The sequence below is a fragment of the Schistocerca gregaria genome, chromosome 6 (assembly GCF_023897955.1).
Source record: "Schistocerca gregaria isolate iqSchGreg1 chromosome 6, iqSchGreg1.2, whole genome shotgun sequence".
Taxonomy (NCBI): Eukaryota; Metazoa; Arthropoda; class Insecta; order Orthoptera; family Acrididae; genus Schistocerca; species Schistocerca gregaria.
This window is the reverse complement of record NC_064925.1, coordinates 493,037,361-493,058,053: the sequence shown is the minus strand read 5'-3', so window position 1 is coordinate 493,058,053 and position 20,693 is coordinate 493,037,361. Positions and strand designations below refer to the sequence as shown.

At 42.6% G+C, this 20,693-nt stretch overlaps 1 protein-coding gene across 4 annotated transcripts in view; it reads left to right on the top strand.

Annotated features, from left to right (window-relative positions):
• Positions 1-20,693, top strand: part of LOC126278457 (uncharacterized) — a 368,379-nt gene that overhangs the window by 283,168 nt on the left and 64,518 nt on the right. The gene's annotated exons all lie outside the window — the stretch shown is intronic.

Below are 20,693 nucleotides of genomic sequence, written 5' to 3'. Positions count from 1 at the left end.
TCACAAGTGAATTGAGATAAAGTGGAAAGTATAAAGCGGACTTATTAGTACCGTTAGGTTGTGCGAACACTTTATTGTCGCAACAATGCGTTACCTCTCACTAGTTGGCGGCCGCGGTGGTCTCGCGGTTCTAGGCGCGCAGTCCGGAACCGTGCGACTGCTACGGTCGCAGGTTCGAATCCTGCCTCGGGCATGGATGTGAGTGATGTCCTTAGGTTAGTTAGGTTTAAGTAGTTCTAAGCTCTAGGGGACTAATGACCACAGCAGTTGAGTCCCATAGTGCTCAGAGCCATTTGAACCATCTCACTACTTGTTCTGTCCACTTTTTCTCACACAGAAATCCGTAAATACATTTGCCTGTGGAACAATTAGAACAAACAGTAAAGGTTTGCAGGGAATTTACCTAAACAAAAATGTCTAAAACGTGGGGAATCACATCACAGAAAGTCATCTTTAGACCTAACAGCACTTCAATGGAGGGACAATAAAGTAGTGTATTTTGCGTCAAACTTCCATGGCACTGAACAGAGCGCAGTGACAACAAAACAAAGACTGAACTAGTATGACTATACCATGTCCAGTTGTTGTATGTGATTACAATACAAACGTGGGTGGTGTGGGTCGCGCAGACAGATTACGTTCAACTTATGGTCTTGGCAGGCGATCAAAGAAATGGTGGCACCGACTCTTCTGGGGAGCAATGGAAATTGCTTTTGTCAATGCTTACGTCATTTTCAGTAATCTACATGGGGCACTGCCACTGCTGGAATTCAGGCGTCCTGTGGCACTAGGGCTAATGAATGAAAAACACGTGCCAAACAGTACTACAACTTCGTGTGTTCGCGTGCCCCTCTCAAAAAGAGAACCCCTGGTAAAGATGAAATAACTCCCCCAAAGAGAAGGAAGGATAACTTCTCTGTTCCGAAGGATGTACGTCTTGGCAGCCGAGGAAACCATTTTGTAGTGTTCAGTTGTAAAAGAGTACGATGCGAAATGTGTGCGAAAAATAAAATTCAATCGAGACCACATTCACAATGTAGTACATGTAAAGCGTATTTGTGCTGCAATGAGAAAAAGAACTGTTTCCTACAATTTCATGAGGTATCACTAAATATGTGACATGTTTGTACTGTCAAAAATGTATAGCTAAGTTACTATGTATTGTGAAGTTGCTCTAGAAGGTAAATTTATGCGAAATTTGAAAAAAAAATCAGAAATTTCATATTTCTGTTAATTAATTTTCTAATGTAAAAATATTTAATATTCATGAGGAATAAAGTACAAGTTACAAAAATTGGAGCATTTTCCTGCACATGTTGTGACTCTGTTCATGGAGTCTGACGGTACTTCTGAGTACCAGGAGTGAAGAAAGTTGTAAAAAATAAAATAAAATTTTACAAAAAATCCTACCGTCATTTGAGGCCACAATAGCATATACTCTGCAAAGAAATGGTTAAAAAGTAATTTTTTTCTTATGTCAGGAAACAAAGGGTTAAGAAGGGAGATAAAGAAATAGCATCAAATTTCCGTCCAATTTCACTTTTGTCAGCATTTAAAAAAAAATTAGAAAAAGTAATGCACGACCGGCTTTATAATCATCTTAACTCAAGTAACATACTGCCAAAGTCACAGTTCGAATTTCTAAAGGGTTCTGATACGGAGAAGGCTATCTACACTTACAGTGAAAATGAGCTTAATTCATTAGACAAAAAACTGGAGGCAACTGGTATATTTTGTGATCTGTCAAAGGCATTTGACTGTGTTAATCACAATATCCTTTTAAGTAAATTAGAGTTAATAGTGTAACAGGAAATGCTGCAAAATGGTTCAAATCTTATATCTCTGGCAGGAAACAAAGGGTGTTATTAGGAAAGACACATGTATCAAGCTATCAGGCATCATCCAACTGACAACTAATTACATGTGGGGCCCCACAAGGTTCCATTTGGGGCCCTTACTTTTTCTTGTGTATATCAATGACCATTCATCAGTAACATTACCAGATGCCAAGTTCGTTTTGTTTGCCGATGATACAAACATTGCAATAAATAGCAAATGAAGTGTAGTTTGAGAAACATCAGTTAATAAAATATTTGTGGACATTAATCACTGGTTCCTAGCCAATTCTTTGTCACTAAACTTTGAAAAAACATACTACTTGCAGTTCAGAACTTGTAAGGGGTGTCCCACGAGTAAATGTCTAACATACGATGACAAGAAGATAGAAGAAGTGGACAGTGTTAAATTCTTTGGATTACAGCTTGATAATAAATTCAACTGGGAGGAGCACACCACAGAACGGCTGAAGCGTCTTAACAAATCTCTGTTTGCATTGCAAATTTTGTCAAATATAGGGGATATAAAAATGAAAAAGCTGGCAAACTATGCTTACTTTTATTCCATAATGTCATATGAGATTATTTTTTGGGGCAATTCATCAAGCCAAGCTAAAGTTTTCCAAGCACAAAAACGTGCAGTAAGAGTTACATGTGGTGTGAACTCAAGAACATCCTGCAGAAGCCTGTTTAGAGAACTAGGGATTCTAACTACTGCTTCCCAATATGTTTATTCCTTAATGAAATTTGTCATTAAAAATATATCACTTTTTCAAACCAACAGCTCAATTCATGGAATCAGTACTAGAAATAAGAATAATCTTCACAAGGATTTAAAGTCACTTAGTCTTGTACAAAAAGGTGCGCATTATTCAGGAACACACATTTTCAATAACTTGCCAGCAGCCATAAAAAGCTTAACAACCAATAAAATTCAGTTTAAGAGAAGCCTAAAGGATTTATTGGTGGCCAACTCCTTCTACTCCATTGACGAATTTCTCAGTAAAACCAACTGATTTGTGTATATACACTCCTGGAAATGGAAAAAAGAACACATTGACACCGGTGTGTCAGACCCACCGTACTTGCTCCGGACACTGCGAGAGGGCTGTACAAGCAATGATCACACGCACGGCACAGCAGACACACCAGGAACCGCGGTGTTGGCCGTCGAATGGCGCTAGCTGCACAGCATTTGTGCACCACCGCCGTCAGTTTCAGCCAGTTTGCCGTGGCATACGGAGCTCCATCGCAGTCTTTAACACTGGTAGCATGCCGCGACAGCCTGGACGTGAACCGTACGTGCAGTTGACGGATTTTGAGCGAGGGCGTATAGTGGGCATGCGGGAGGCCGGGTGGACGTACCGCCGAATTGCTCAACACGTGGGTCGTGAGGTCTCCACAGTACATCGATGTTGTCGCCAGTGGTTGGTTGAAGGTGCACGTGCCCGTCGACCTGGGACCGGACCGCAGCGGCGCACGGATGCACGCCAAGACCGTAGGATCCTACGCAGTGCCGTAAGGGACTGCACAACCACTTCCCAACAAATTAGGGACACTGTTGCTCCTGGGGTATCGCCGAGGACCATTCGCAACCGTCTCCATGAAGCTGAGCTTCGGTCCCGCACACGGTTAGGCCGTCTTCCGCTCATGCCCCAACATCGTGCAGCCTACCTCCAGTGGTGTCGACAGGCGTGAATGGAGGGACGAATGGAGACGTGTCGTCTTCAGCGATGAGAGTCGCTTCTGCCTTGGTGCCAATGATGGTCGTATGCGTGTTTGGCGCCGTGCAGGTGAGCGCCACAATCAGGACTGCATACGACCGAGGCACACAGGGCCAACACCCGGCATCATGGTGTGGGGAGCGATCTCCTACACTGGCCGTACACCTCTGGTGATCGTCGAGGGGACACTGAATAATGCACGGTACATCCAAGCCGTCATCGAAACCATCGTTCTACCATTCCTAGACCGGCAAGGGAACTTGCAGTTCCAACAGGACAATGCACGTCCGCATGTATCCCGTGCCACCCAACGTGCTCTAGAAGGTGTAAGTCAACTACCCTGGCCAGCTAGATCTCCGGATCTGTCCCCCATTGAGCATGTTTGGGACTGGATGAAGCGTCGTCTCACGCGGTCTGCACGTCCAGCACGAACGCTGGTCCAATTGAGGCGTCAGGTGGAGATGGCATGGCAAGCCATTCCACAGGACTACATCCAGCATCTCTATGATCGTCTCCATGGGAGAATAGCAGCCTGCATTGCTGCGAAAGGTGGATATACACTGTACTAGTGCCGACATTGTGCATGCTCTGTTGCCTGTGTCTATGTGCCTGTGGTTCTGTCAGTGTGATCATGTGACGTATCTGACCCCAGGAATGTGTCAAAAAATGTTTCCCCTTCCTGGGACAATGAATTCACGGTGTTCTTATTTCAATTTCCAGGAGTGTATATACAAGTACAATATAACTTCTGAGCAATTTCAGTGCAGTAATGTGTTCATTGTAAATGTGTGTGTGTGTGTGTGTGTGTGTGTGTGTGTGAATGTGTGTGTGTGTGTGTGTGTGTGTGTGTAAGTACAATCTAACTTCTGCACCATATCAGTGCAGTAATTTGTTCATTGTAAATAAGTATTATAGTAGTTGTGTTACATGTTTATTACCTTATAAATAAATAAAAACTTTTTTATTTTAAATTCAGTGCATTAGTATTTGTAAAATGACTTTGATATAGTGTTCATTAAAAAATAACGATCATTCCACTAGGGACCTGTGGAATGGTACATTAGCTTATTTGTTTTAGTTGTAAATATTTGTCATGTATTGTTGTTTTTCTGACATGTTCCACATCCTGGAGGACCTCCTGATTACAGATCAATTAGAATGAAAGTAAATCTAAATCTAAATCTAAATCTAGCGTTGCTGCCTCTGGATAACGGGGGCCCAGGTTAGATTCCCGGCCGGGTTGGGGATTTTTCTCTGCCTGCGGACTAAGTCTCTGTGTTGTCCTCATCGTTTCATCATCATTTGTGAAAGTGACTGAACTGGACTATGTAAAGTTTGGGAAATTGTACGGGTGGTGATGACCGCGCAGTTGACTGCTCCATGTAATGCTACTGTTTTTCTGTTAACTACTTAACATATTTCTGAGACAACATTCAGATTTTATTTCATTTGTGATACGTCGATATGTTTATATTGCAGTAATATTATTCTTATGTGTATTCTTTCTTTTGTCGCTATGATCTTTGACGAACTTGTAAATCTGAATTTTTGGGCGCGTAAGCGATTATTAGTTAGTAGTTAGAGAGTCGGACCTTGAGAAAGTCAAGTCTTGGACGTCATGTTGGAAAGACCCAGATTGTAGTCAGCTTATAAAATATGAACTTTAACAGTGACTGTGAGGAAGATGATTTCAAGTATGTTTTGTATTGTGGAGTGATGTTTTGTGTGTTACGTGTTATTGCAGTAAAGGCAATTAAAAGGAAATGTAACTTAAATTCGGAGTGCTGATTATTTTTTTTACATAACTATTGTGCTAACTTTGAAAGGTTTAATCTTCAAGAATGGTTTGTAAAGCGCATCTACAAAACTTTTGAATATAGCAGAATAAAACCTAGGCCTTTTTGCATCCGAGCTTGGAATCATCACCACCTAGATTTTCGGCCATTGAGCCATGATTTTACAGCGAGACTAGCGTGGGAAACACGAAAAGATGAGTGCCTAGTTCATTCATTATTACATGAGATGACTTTATTAACTGTGCTCTAATGACACCTGCCACATAATAACTATGTTGTCGCTCGAAAATTCAGTATTTAGCAGCGTGAGCAAGGCTACAATCATTATTAAATTTTGACCTGTGTTGTGGTAGGGTTGTTAGACCCACCAACCAAACATGGTCATAATCGCACAAGCGCATTTGAATATATCCTGATGGCTAAAATAGCCACGCACACTTTGAATAAGAAAATGCTATCTCACAGTTAAATCAACGTAAAAGATTGAGTCGCTACCAACTCTAGCCGCACGAGAAATAAGAGGTTGCGCTGACTCGGAAAATTACTTAATTTATTCATAAGAAAAACTCACAAAAAACATTCATATTAAAGTCACTAATAAAGAATGGGGTGTAATTGTTAATATGATCTAGGCATTGTTGCCATGAATCAAATATTGAGTAAAGTAAAGAGTGGGTGAGCTCTGTGCATAAGTGGAGCTTGCAGCAACATTCCTGAAAACAAGATCTATTCCAGAGCATTTGTTTTAAAATAAGAAAAGGACACTAATTATTGGACCTGTACACACGGAAACGCTATGGATGGGCTAACAATGAAAACTACATGGTAAATGGCGTAGGTAACAGAAATGTAACATCTTTACACTGTAGGCTATAAGATTGCAGGCAAAATTATTTATTTCTTAAAACATTGATGTAATGCATGTATAGACTGCTGTTGCCTGGTAACTAAGAACAATTGCTTGTGAAATGCTATACGTTTTACAACAGACTCGTGTGCCCACGTGATTCGCGGAGACACCATTCCTACGTGCTGTGGTTAAATTTTAGTAACATCAAACCATGCAGTCGTGAACAATTAGCATCTTACAGAGGACACATTTGAATAGACAAAGGATAATGGCACAGGGCTAACAAACTCTAATATTAACCCATGTGGATGGTTTCAATCTGACACAAAAAAAATCGGACAAAGACAAAAATTACCAAGATTCGGAAAAGATTAGAATGAATACACACGCAGTTGCAGTCACACAAACATTCATACTGAACCGAGGGTGCTTCAACATATGCAATGGCTTTGTGCTACTGATTAAAGTCAAGTCTGCATTAAGAACTTACTGATCAAAGTGAAGCCTGCATTAGGAACCAAAATGAAAGTCTGCAGAAGGCTTGCATTCCTTGCTGCGACCAGCAAGTCAATCTTTATAAGATGAAAGCCGAGGCCAAAAGCTAAAAGCTGCCCTCTTCCTACGAGACAACGCGCCACGTGGTTAAGTCAACGCACACTTCTTTGAAGAGACTTCGGCTGCAGACCCTCGGCGAACTGGAAGCAGACTGACCCTCTCACACCCTCCAACGTCTCCCACGCGACCCCGTGGCCAGGAAGACCCAGAGATGAGGCTTCCGCCACCAACCTAACACCGGTAATTTTCACACAAGGGGAGCAAACCTCCTTGCCTATATGAAAACTACAAGGGTTGGCCATTCTGTACGACTGCCAGTGATTCTCTACGGCAGACTAAACCATCGTATAGCAAAATGAAACACACCCACATTCATTCAATCACGTATGCCAGAGAGTTCTGTATCACTGGAAAGCAAATAAAATGATAATGAAAGGGGACTACAGGACCCTTTCTACATCTACGTCAAAGAAGTGAAGTACACAGTACTGACGTTCCACAGTAATATTACACTCGTACATAGGCTCGTAGCACTTTTGTTTTACACGTTGGTATGCAAGTTGCTACGGGTTTATTTACCGATTGTCGTTTTTTTTCCTTTTTTTTTTAGTTCACTGTTTGGACTCTGCAACTCACTCCAAGTGCCATCTAGTAGGAATTTCCAAACTGGGCAGATCAGACTGTGCAGTGTAGTCTGCCCCCTGTCGGGAGACCTTGCAAACTAGATGCGGAAGTGGATCTCCCACGTCCTTCGTGTGTGCAGGTACGGTTAGCCGCCGTTGTAACGGCGGAGGAGGTAGTTTCGAGACCCCGTAGCGGAGGGGCGTGTATGTCTCCCAGCTATGCCAGGAGCCACAGTTGGCGCTCTGCCTGTGCACGTTGTAAGGTTTATTCTAATAAACACTTATACCATATAATTTGTTCCGTCCAATTATTGTGAGTGGAAATAATGGGAGGACAGTGAGTCCTCTCGCACTATACGCTCAGACCCAATGTACCACCACGGGAAGAAGAGCTCGTGCGCACATTTCTTGGTCCTCCGGGCCGGATACAGTATTCACGCGGAACTGACGTTCACGCAGATTTATTTTCCGGTATTTGTGAACTTTTAAAAAACCACGTGCGAGCTGCGCACGTTATCGGTATCGTTGGCGACCGCTATCGAGTGTCCGAAGGCCTGTTCGGGTCTTTGACAATAACAGCCTCAAGAACGCTGATGGAGGACATATTTGTGAACGTTTAATGTGTCTCGAATTCAAACGCGGGAAGCATAGAAATGTGTCGGTGCCAGCAGCATCAGTGACGTCACCTCCTTCTCCCGCCAAAACTTCGCGCCGTAGGAGACTCCAACACCTGCCACGCCATCTACCAGTGCCCGTCACGCAGCTGCTGTTCCAGTCCACACTGCCTCGTATTGCCGCTGCAACCTGGTAAATGCAACGGTTGGCTTCCTGCTATCATCTTCCCAGTCCCAAAATGTAACCCTCAGAGAAAACGAAATTAGTCAAGCAGAGAAGTGTAGCAAAGGCCACTCTCGCGCTCTTAGCGAGCTTTGTGCAGTCTGCAGACAGTGCCAGCATCGAAATGCTGGAATCAAAATTAAGTCGATTGACTCGTATTCTGGCCAGCCATTGTGCCCGAGCGGTTCTAGGCGCTTCAGTCCGGAAGCAAGCTGCTGCTGCGGTCGCAGTTCTAAGTCTAGGAGACTGATGAGCTCAGATATTACGTCTGATGGTGCTTAGAGCCATTTTAACCATTTGAACAATTCAATTGATGATGTTCAAAAACTTCATTACCTTAATTCGTCTTTGCGAGGTGAAGCTAAAGACCTATTGAAACATATACCATCCACAGCGGGAAACCTATCGATAGCCTGGCGACGTATTACGCAGAGGTATAATAACCCAAAAATAATTGCAGCCGCACATGCTTTGTTGGACTTACCTACGGTCGGTCATGGCGCAGCGAGCGATTACAGGCAACTAATTAATCACGTATGTAGCCATTTTAAGGCCTTAGAAGCTCTAAAACCTGACGTTCCACTTCATGAAGTTATTCTTTCGGAAGAGATTCTGCCTAGTATGCGACCCATGGATCGTCATGAGTGGGAGGTAAAGGTGTCTGGGTCAACATTCACCACATTGAATCAACTGATAGATTATTTGGAAACAAAATGAGTTGATCAGTTTCAGGGATAACACCTCAAGGGACCCGCAAGGAAATGTCAGTAACTCAAATCAAACAAGACATGTGAGGAGGGCTCATCTGGCTAATGCTGATACTGAGGAGTCATGTAATTTATGTAGTGAACCTCATACTACCACTAAATGCAAGGGGTTTCAATCACTAAATGTCGATGAGCCGCGGGCATATGTGACTAAAAACAAGCTTTGTTTTTTGTGCATCCGCTCTGGTCATTTCTCGACTAAATGCAAGATTTATCCCTGTAAAACCTGTAAAGGAAGGCACAACATATTTCTCCACAAACCTGCTGAATCAAGGAATGGGCAGAACGGTGAATCAGGAGGCCCTTCCTTGGCCCATCAGGCTACGAACGGGAAGGCAAACATTCATTGTAATGTTTTGTTGGCAACAGCTGTTGTCAACATTAAGGAGAGCATGGGTAGACAGCAGGTTCGCAGACTTGTGCTAGACAGTGCGAGTCAGCTATCCTTTATATCTAAGGGCATGGCAGAGAAATTAAAACTGAAAAAAGTAAACATTCCTTTCCTGTGAAAGGCATAGACAATGCCTTTGCAGCTTCAGTGTCTTACACTTCTGATGTTGAACTGTCGTCTAGGGTCAACGACTTTCATATCAGAACCACTTGTGCTGTCGTAGATCATGTCACCAGTGACCTACAACCGAGCAATATAGACGCAAGGTCCTGGAGTGTCCCATGTAATCTTCCATCTTCCGCTCGCTGATCCAGAATTCAACAAGCCTGCCACATTAGATTTAATTTTTGCTTCTGAGGTTTCATTTGTCGTTGCTTGTAAGGAAAGGCTGGTGAAACCAAATCATCCTTTACTGATCGTCACAAAATTTGGATGAATTTTGTCTGGTAGGATGCCTTCAGCTGCATGCAACATGACTCGTTCTACAGTGACGTCGTGCTTTTTTAGAGGTGAGAATTTAGATGCCAAACAGCATAGGTTTTGAGAGTTAGAGGAATTGTTGAGTAAGCAGGATAAAATATGTGAGGCTCACTTTCAGCGCCACAGGGCACTAGAAGAAGACGGGAGATTTGTGTTTCGACTGCCAGTGAAACCTGACTGCAAAACCTTAGGTGAACCACGACAACAAACCTCTCGGAGACTGGCGCATCTTCAGAGGAGATTTAAAAGGCAACCGAATCTGCAGAACGAATGTGCTGCATTCATACATGAATATGTCGAATTGGGACACATGGAGGTCTCTAATTCTCAAGGTATTATTGGTCCAAGGTGTTACCTTCCACATCATGCTGTCTTCAAAGAACGCAACACTTGAGGGTAGCATTTGAGGGCTCTGCTTCTACTGGAGTATCTCTCAGTGACATCTTGATGGTTGGTCCCACTGTCCACCCAGATTTATTTTCCATTATTATAAAATTTCGCTCCTTTAATGTAGCTCTTTCAGCTGACATAGCAAAGATGTATCGCCAAGTGTCTCCCCATCATGACGATAGGGACTTCCAGTGAATTCTATGGCAAGAGTCACCATATGAACCAATGCAAGAATATAGACTGTTTACACTCAATTATGGAACCGCCCCTGCTGCCTTTCTTGCTACTAGATGTCTTCAACAGTTGGCTTTGGAAAATCAAAACAGGTTTCCAATAGCATCGCTATCGTTGATGTCTAGCTTTTATGTGGACGACTTCTTAAGTGGGTCAGCTACAGAAGCTGAAGCTCAGGAATTACAAACCCAGCTGATCAGCTACTTGCTTCTGGGCGGTTTCCACTGAGGAAATGATGTTCCAATAGTCACAAGATCATGGAAAAAATTTCCTTGCAGGACAGAGAAACGTCTTTGCCTTGTCGTCTTACTGATGAACAAGTAATAAGAACGTTACGGATATTACGGCAACCCTGGCTCTTACACATTCCAGTGCCATGCACAGCTGAAGAGTCATCGGCTCTCAAAGGTTACCAAGCGCAGTCTCCTGTCTACAATAGCATCAATCTATGACTCATTGGGGCTTCTGGTTCCAGAAATCATAAGATGTAAATTGTTCTTGCAGAAATTGTGGCAACTAAGCCTTGATTGGAATGAAATTCTTCCATCCAACCTCACTGACGACTGGAATGCTGTTTGTGTGCAACTGCCTTCCCTAAATAGAATTTTGATTAACAGGAAGATCATTCCTTGCCCCCAGTATGTTAAATTAGTGATGCTTCACAGTTGACATATGATGTGTGTGTGTGTACGTCAGATGTGTTCTTCCCAATAACAGTGTGTTGGTCTCACTGGCTGAAGCCGAATCTCGGGTTGCCCCTGTAATACAAAAATCTCTTCCACGACTGGAATTATGTGGTGCTCTGCTTCTTGATCGACACATTCACAAGATGTCCAATTCCTTAGACATCATAGATAGTGGCGATATTCATTTGTGGACGGACTCCACAATAGTTCTCTGTTCGCTCAAGTGTAGTCCCGGTCATTGGAAAACTTTTGTTGCCAACAGAGTCTCTGAAATCTGGGAACTGAGTTCGGTTGCCAACTGGAGACATGTCAAATCAGAGGGTAATCCTACCGACCACTTATTAAGTGGCATTAACCCAGCTGCTTTGAGTTCACTTGTTCATTGGTGGTCTGCCCCGTCATGGCTATCCACTTGCGACCTCGACTGCAGTACCTGCACTCCACATAGTGTAAAAGATGCGCCCAACGGAAGGTGTACACGAGTGTTCTTGGTATCGGTCATTAAACTTGAGGAACTGCTGTGTAAATATTCATTCAAGAAAACTTACAGAGTTTTGGCCTATGCACTGAGGTTTGCTAATAATACTAGGCTTCATCAATCAGACAGGATAACTGGGCCACTCACTCCACAGGAATGCCAGAACGCTATCAAAAGGGCCTTTGGCACAGTCCAACATAGTGAATATGGTAATTAGATCGCTTTGTTGAAGGCCAGTTCCCCTGTTCCACATAATAGCAAATTAAGGGATTTGCACCCGTTTGTTGATGCCAAAGGTATTTTACGAGTGGGAAGGAGATTAATGAATGCTGGTGTACCATATGATGAGCGCCGTCCTATTATCGTAGCGCCTAAGCAGCATTTGAAAAAAATTTCATAATAGGTGAACATGGAAGTCTGTTGCACGCTAGATCACAACTTTTTTTTGGCTATGTTTCTTAGGAGGTTGTGAGTCCTCAATTGGCGTAACACAGTCAAAGAAGTTATCAGGAAATGTTTTAATTGCTTTAGGCTTAAGTCCAAGACAGCAGTTCAACTCATGAGTCAGCTACCTGCAGCTAGGGTAAACCAGTCTCGTCCATTCCAGTACTGTGGAGTAGATAATGCAGGCCCTACTGATGTAAAGCATTATGGAAGACGAAGTAAGGTTACCACCAAGGCTAATATTGCTTTATTCATTTGCATGGCAACCAAGGCCATCCACTTAGAATTAGTTAGTGACTTGTTAACAAGTTCATTTTTGGCTGCCCTCAGGAGATTCATTGCAAGAAGAGGGAAACCTATTCACATGTACAATGACAATGGCACCACATTTGTAGGTGCAAACAATGAATGTAAACTTTTTTTGTCTAATGATGCTACTGTTGAAGGTGTGGTGAATTTTTTGACCTCAGAGGGAATCAGTTGGAGGTTCCCTCCACCTCGTACCCCTCGCTTTTTGGACTCTGGGAGGCAGGAATCAAATGCATGAAGTCGCATCTCAAATGCGTCATTGGCAATGCAGAACTGACTATTGTGTTAATTCAGATAGAAGCATGCTTGAATTCAACGCTGTTGTGTCTTCTCTCTGATTACCTAGATTCTCCTGCTGCTCTCACTCCTGGTCATTTCCTAATTGGACAGCCCCTTTGTGCTCATCCTGACCCCTCTCTCCTTGAAGTTCCTGCCAACAGGTTGTACACATGGCAACTTGTACAGCAGTTTCATCAGTCCTTTTGGAAGAGGTTGCCCACAGAATACATAAATTATCTGCAGCAACGCACAAATTGATCATCAGAGGCAGCATGGCATCTCCAGATCGGCGATCATGTGCTGGTCTAGGAGGATAACTTGCCTCCCTTGGTATGGAGGCTGGGTGTCACTGACCAGCTGTTTCCCAGTCCTGATGAGTATGTGCATGCTGTGATGGTGAAAACTGCAAATGGGCAGATTAAGAGGCCTATAGAAAAACTGTGAACCCTGCCTATGCAGTGAATCGGTTAATTGTTCCCTCAGATCTTTGTAGTGGTATATGATACAGGCCCACTTCCAAATTGCCATTTACTAGAACAACCTCTTAATCCATAAAATCAGCTTGAGAAGCTGTGGATGTTTTTTTGTGCACTGACTGCTCTTAGTACTGATTTTCATGTTTTTATGAAGTGTAATATTAATACTTTATTGTTCTGTGCCCTACATGTTAGTACCCATCGTGTTTCATATACAATGTGACAGTGGTGTTTTGGTGGCGTATGGGACTTCGGCCGTTCATTTACGCAATAAATTCAAACACCTGCAGCCGTCCTTTCGATGTTATTTATTATATAGCAACCAGTTTCCGCTAGTCAATACACAATCTTCAGGCCTTAACTGACGTTGACAGGTGAACTCTGTATGATGCCATCAGTGCCAACATTTACAAACTGTTTTGTGTAGACTATTATCACAAAGATGCTGGGTCTGCAACCATCAACTAGCAATGTAACAGTGATGTAGTACCTGCAACCATCAACTGGTAATGTAAAATTGTTGTGTCTGCAACCACCAACTGGCAACTCTACCTAGTTAGTGGTTGCAGACACAACAATGTTACACTGCTAGTTGATGGTTACAGGCGCGACATCACTGTTACAACAGTCTACCGAAGCCAGTTCATAGATTTTGACCACGGATGGGTTTGTGTACACTGTTGAAGTTCAACCTGTCAACCTCAGTTAAGGCGTGAAGGTGGCTTATTGAGTCACTGAAACTGGTTGCTATATAATAAATAACATCGAAACGAGGGATTCAAATGTTTCATTTTATTTTGTTTCGACGAAAGATCAGGAACACCTTCCGGGCTTGATGAAGATCGTTTAAACGCATTAATCCACAACGATCCACGTGAGTGTACTACAGAACTGGCAGTTGTGATGGACTGTGATGGCTCCACCATGGTGCGACATTTACATTCAGTGTGAAAGGTTCAAAAATTGCGTGTCTTGGGTTCCCATGCTCTAAGCCAAAGCTATAAAAATCAGCGGGCGGTCATATGTGCAGCTCTGCTTGCTCGTCATCAACTGGCTCGTGAACAATATCGACTGTCCCTATCCTACATCATTACTGGTGACGAAAAATGGTGCCTTTATACTAACACAAGAAAAACAAAAGGATGTCTGAGCACAAAGAAAGCAGCAAGTCCCCGTAAAAAGACCTCCACGCACCCACAAAAGATAATGTTATGCGTCTGGTGGAACAGCGGCGGTGTGGTGTATTACGAACTGCTTGCCCGAGGTGTAACCATCACGGACGACATTTGTTGTCAACAACTGAGACATCTTGCAGATGCAGTCCAAGAACACGTCCAGGAAGCCTGCGTGAACTGATGCTACTCCACGATAACGACCGCCCGCATTCCGCTTTACTGACAAAAAGCCCTATACAGGGATTGGATTGGGAACTCATTCCACAGCGACCTTATTCACTTGATGTTGCGCCCACAGGTTTTCACGTTTTCCACTCTTTATGGAACAACCTTCAACGAACTTCCTTTCCGGATTAAAATGTGTTCCGAACATGGCTCTCCGAGTTCTACAGTCGTGGAATCGGGAAGTTTCCCCAGCGTTCGCATTGTAAGTAGTGAAGGAGAATGCATTTTTCATGTCTAAAGTCTCTGTTATGTTTATTAAAGTTATAAAAATGTTTCAAATGGCTCTGAGCACTATGCGACTTAACTTCTGAGGTCATCAGTCGCTTAAAACTTAGAACTAACTAAACGTAACTAGCCTAAGGACATCACACACATCCATGCCCGATGCAGGATTCGAACCTGCGACCATAGCAGTCACTCGGCTCCAGACTGTAGCGCCTAGAACCGCACGGCCACTCCGGCCGGCTTTAAAGTTATAGAAAAACGCTACGAACTTATGCACCAACCAAGTGATTGAAGACTATAAATGGAAAAAATACTAATTATTATTTTTTTCACGTAACGAGTTTTGAGTTTCATTGTGTTCTTGGTGTTCTGTCCCATGTCCCTAGACTTCATTGTTCCTAGACTCCATCTAGCTGCCAAACCATAGGGAAGAAATGAATAATCTATAGGGAAAATCTTTCAAACAGACATACTGTCTTTGTATCAATATGTGCTTCCCTCTGTACAGTTCAAAATTTTAAAATGTATTAGAACTGATTTTTGTTGACTACACTTAACTAGTTAAATACCTAAAGCTGTATATCTCTACTAGTGTCATCAGAAATAAAACGTAGTGCGTCAGTTCAAAAATGGTTCAAATGGCTCTGAGCACTATGGGACTCAACAGCTGCGGTCATAAGTCCCCTAGAACTTAGAACAACTTAAACCTAACTAACCTAAGGATATTACACACATCCATGCCCGAGGCAGGATTCAAACGTGCGACCGTAGCAGTCTCGCGGTTCCAGACTGAAGCGCCTAGAACCGCTCGGCCATCATGGCCGTCAGTGCGTCAGTATTAATGGGATTTGGAATAAAACTTTCTTCAGCTATTTTGTCGAAAACAGACGCTTTTGAGACCATCCCTACGTACGAAATACAAGTTGATTCTTGCAAGAAAACAACAACCAGTTAATAATGCTATTTATACTGAGGTGACAAAAGCCATGGGATACCTCCTAATTTAAGAACCTTCAACTTTGCAGCGCGTCAGCAGTCTTTGGTTAATATATTAAAAAAACTAGAAACCCGCCTCGACTGCGAAAAAAGCACCTAGTGTTAACCTAGGTTTCGGCGTAGATAACTACACCTTCTTCAGAACAATAAAACCCACAAGTGCCTAAGAAGACCGTTGTCAATGATTAAAAGAACACCGTGGCTATACATTTATAAACGAAAAAAGGGAAACACAAACAGTACATATGTACGAGGTCTAAACCGTTACTTAATGATGTAACCTCCACCTCACACCGGCTTATGTTCGATGGGCCACGACCCGCCATATACTGCAGCTACAAATGGTCGCTCACTTACACGCTCGACCCGCTACCTATGCACATGCGCAAGGCAAGGGAAGTTACTTGAGTGCGCATGCGCGTATTAATATGTGGAAGTTTATACATGGGTCGTGGCTAAATAGCCCTTATGTTCCCAACCATGGATCAACGTATTTCAAAAATAGAATGGATAGAATGAGTGATGAGATGCATAGGAGATGAAGCTTAAAAATAACAGCACACGGTTGCTTATTTTAGGAAAGAAACATATATAAAGGTATCTATGACAACAAATAAAGATATAGGGATAAAACCTGAGGTGTGCAACGGGCTAAAATCACCTTCATCGTAAAGGAAATGACGAAAAAAGAAAAGATGAACAGCTTCACCAACCACGCTCGCCAATCAGCGCACGCACGTGAAAATCCCTAGATCATCAGATTGACAAATATGAAGAACAAATTAAAGGTGCGAAACTTTCAGAACATTTTCTGTTTCTTAGTAGGAGTTGATCGTTAAGGATATTGTCTTTATCATGTTGCAGATGCTTAAAGAACTGCATTTCTTCCAAAGCATCCAGTTTTAAGCCCTTAACCTCGGCATGAAGTAACTCGATATTAACTGGAGGGCTAGGCGCATGAGCCGTTTGCACGAGATGTTCCACATAAGTAGAGCCCTTACTATCGTCACCGCTTCTAGTAGGAATATGGTCTTTATACCTGATGCATGGTTGGGAACATAAGGGCTATTTAGCCACGACCCATGTATAAACTTTCACATATTAATATGCGCATGCGCATTCAAGTAACTTCCCTTGACTTGCGCATGTGCGTAGGTAGCGGGTCGAGCGTGTAAGTGAGCGACCATTTGTAGCTGCAGTGTACGGCGAGTCGTGGCCCATCGAACATAAGCCGGTGTGAGGTGGAGGTTACACCATTAAGTAACGGTTTAGACCTCGTACATATGTACTGTGTGTGTTTCCCTTTTTTCGTTTATAAATGTATAGCAATGGTGTTCTTTTCATCATTGACAAAGGTCTTCTTAGGCACTTGTGGGTTTTATTGTTCTGAAGAAGGTGTAGTTATCTACGCTGAAACCTGGGTTAACACTAGGTGCTTTTTTCGCAGTCGAGGCGGGTTTCTAGTTTTTTTTTAATATACCTCCTAATATCGTATGGACCTCCTTTCCACCAGCGTATTTCAGTAATTCGACGTGGTAATGGACGCAACAAGTCGTCTCAAAGTCCCCTGCAGATATACTGATCAATTCTGCTTCTACAGTTGTCAATAACTGCGAAGGTGTTACCGGAGGAGGAATTTATCCTCGAGCTGATTTCTCGATTGTTGTTGTTGTTGTGGTCTTCAGTCCAGAGACTGGCCTGATGTAGCTCTCCATGCTACTCTGACCTGTGTAAGCTTCTTCATCTCCCAGTACCTACTGCAACCTACATCCTTCTGAATATGCTTATTGTATTCATCTCTTGGTCTCTCTCTACGATTTTTACCCTCCACGCTGCCCTCCAATACTAAATTGGTGATCCCTTGATGCCTCAGAACGTGTCCTACCAATCGATCCCTTCTTCTAGTCAAGGTGTGCCAAAAATTTTTATCTTCTCCCTAGAACTATTTAATACCTCCTTATTAGTTACGTGATCTACCCATCTAATGTTCAGCATTCTTCTGTAGCACGACATTCCGAAAGCTTCTATTCTCTTCTTGTCCAAACTATTTATCGTCCACGTTTCACTTCCATACATGACCACACTCCATACAAATACTTTCAGAAACGACTTCCTGACACTGAAATCTATACTTGATGTTTAACAAATTTCTCTTCTTCAGAAACGCTTTTCTTGCCATTGCCAGTCTACATTTTATATCCTCTCTATTTCGACCATCATCAGTTATTTTGCTCCCAAAATAGCAAAACTCCTTTACTACTTTAAGCGTCTCATTTCCTAATCTAATACCCTCAGCATCACCCGATTTAATTCGACTGTATTCCATTATCCTCGTTTTTGTCGAATATGTCCCATAAATATTTGATGGTGGCCGATCTGTTTGGCCAAATAATTCGCTCGAATTGTATAGAATGTTCTTCAACCTAAACGCGAACAACTGTGGCCTGGCGACATGACATCATTGCCATCCATAAAAATTCCGTCGTTATGTGGGAACATGAAGTCCATGAATGACTGCAAATGGTCTCCAAGCAGCCGAACATAAGCATTCCCTGTCAGTGATGGGTTCCGTTGGACCAAAGGATCCAGTCCATTCCATGTAAATACATCCAACACCATTACCGCGCCACTGCCAGCTTGCACAAGCCCTTATTGACAACTTGTCTCCATGGTTCCGTGGGGTCTGTGCCGAACTGGAACCCTACCATCATCTCTTGCAAACTGAAATCGGCACTCATCTGACCAGGCCACTGTCTTGCAGTCGTCTATGGTCCAATCAATATGGTCTCGAGACCAGGAAAAGCTCTGCAGGCGATGTCGTGTTGTTAACAAAGGCACTCGGGCCGATCGCCTGCGCCATAGCACATTAACGCCAGAACGGACACGTTCGTCGTAAGTCTCACATTGATTTCTGCTGTTACTTCACGCAGTGTTGCTTGTCTGTTAGCACTGACAACTCTACGCAGACGGCTCTGGTCTCGGACGTTAACTGAAGACCATTGGTCACTGCGTTGTCGGTGGTGATAGTTAATGTCAATAATTAGGTATTCTCGGCATTCTGTTGACACTCTGAGTCCCTTAATATTCAATTCCTAACGATTTCTGAAATGGAGTGGCCCACGCGCCTAGCTCCAACTACCATTCCTCATTCAAAGTCTGTTAACTCCCATTGTGCGACCACAATCATGTCAGAACGTTTTTCACCCGAATCATCTGTTTTCAAATGACAGCTCCGCCAATTCATTGCCCTTCTATACCTTGTATAAGCGATACTACGGCCATTTGTACGTGTGAATATCTCTTTTGTCACCTCAGTATATTTACAGAAACAGCTCCGCTAATGTTTTCGATTCGAGACACCGACACGTCCATCTCCAGACAGTTGTTGGCATACACAAGATGGTGCCAAAAACAATCTGAAAAGCTTTTTAGGGCTTTACAGGCTAGGTTGTACTCAGTAATAGTTATTAAGTATATTCTATACACTGCGACCGATTCCGCGGTAATTATCGTTGGAGTTAGACGAACAGTCCGTTGCGCGTGCAAATTCAAGTGGCCTGCCAGATACACATTGTGTCAATTGTTCTCATGCCGAAGAATCGGAGATGACAGCGTAAGAGACTCCTCCGCCTTTGCCTCGTGTTCGATCCTTACTAATGTCCAACTTTTGTATCTCTCTCTTGTTCGGTTTTAGGAAACCAGACAGAGAACACGTTTGGCACCGGGCCCTTCGAATTTACGCAAGTGACGACCTGATTAGCCAACTTCAATGCTAATTAACTCGGAAATGGGGCAACGTATTGAATTTTTTCTTAATAATTATTTCTCAGCGAAACCTATCCTGCAACAGCTTTACAAGCTTTTCATTCTGTTTCCGACCACCTTGTACATTACATATGTTTCTTCTTTTCATTAGTTGTTGAACGGAATAGCCAATAATTAATACAAACAGTAGCAAATGTGATATAAAAGTGAATCCGTCATATCGAAAAAGGTAATGCGCTATTTGTAAAAAATAACAGCATTATCACCAGTGGCCCGTTGCTGTTTTCTTCTTTGCAAGAAGCAACTAGTAAAAACTTTCTTATTGACACTGAGAAACAATTAGTTTCCTGCTAGGGCACTTAGAACGTCAGTTATAAAGTACTGATTTTTTAATTTGTCACTTTTTTGGGTGTGAGCTGTACAATTCTGTGATAACACAATACCTTTTCAATTTTTTAAATGCAAATCAGTTACGTACAGTCATAGTTATATTGTTTTCTTCTGCTGACAAATGTCAGGACTGGCAGCCGGAATGTTTTCCATTCCGCTCTTTAATTATTTTACAGATCGTTGTGGAACGAATTTCCAATTTCTAGGCCATTCTCAGACTACTTAATATTAAAGAGGAAATCCACACAACATCAGTTGAAGCTGTACAAAGACTGTTTTTTTCCAAAAATACGTGATGTTGTACGATAATATATCCGTATGTGAAACATAAGCACGCTAAAATACACGAAGAAGCTATGACCAAATAAACCTTATATTTACATTGTAAGGAAGATTATAAGTATAAGAATCTAAAGGCTCAAATAGTACACAATTGAGCACTGGCAGAGTCTACTACGTTATATCGACAAAATAACTAGTGAATGTGATGAACACACAAAAATGGGAGCGAGGGAAGAGGGAAGTCAATGAAATGTGGCTGGCGAACAGTTATACAATTTACAGCGAGCATATTGTGTTGTAGTGAGAAAAATATTAACTGGCTGCTGTTACTTTAGCAAAGGAAAGTAATGGAACAGTCCGAGGGCGTGTTGAAATTTATTGCCACCAAATGTTTTATGTGAATGCTCCTAGAGCTGTTTAAACGAAACAAACGTTATTAGCATTTTGCATCTTTGTTCTTCATGCTCACATATTTCTTTCT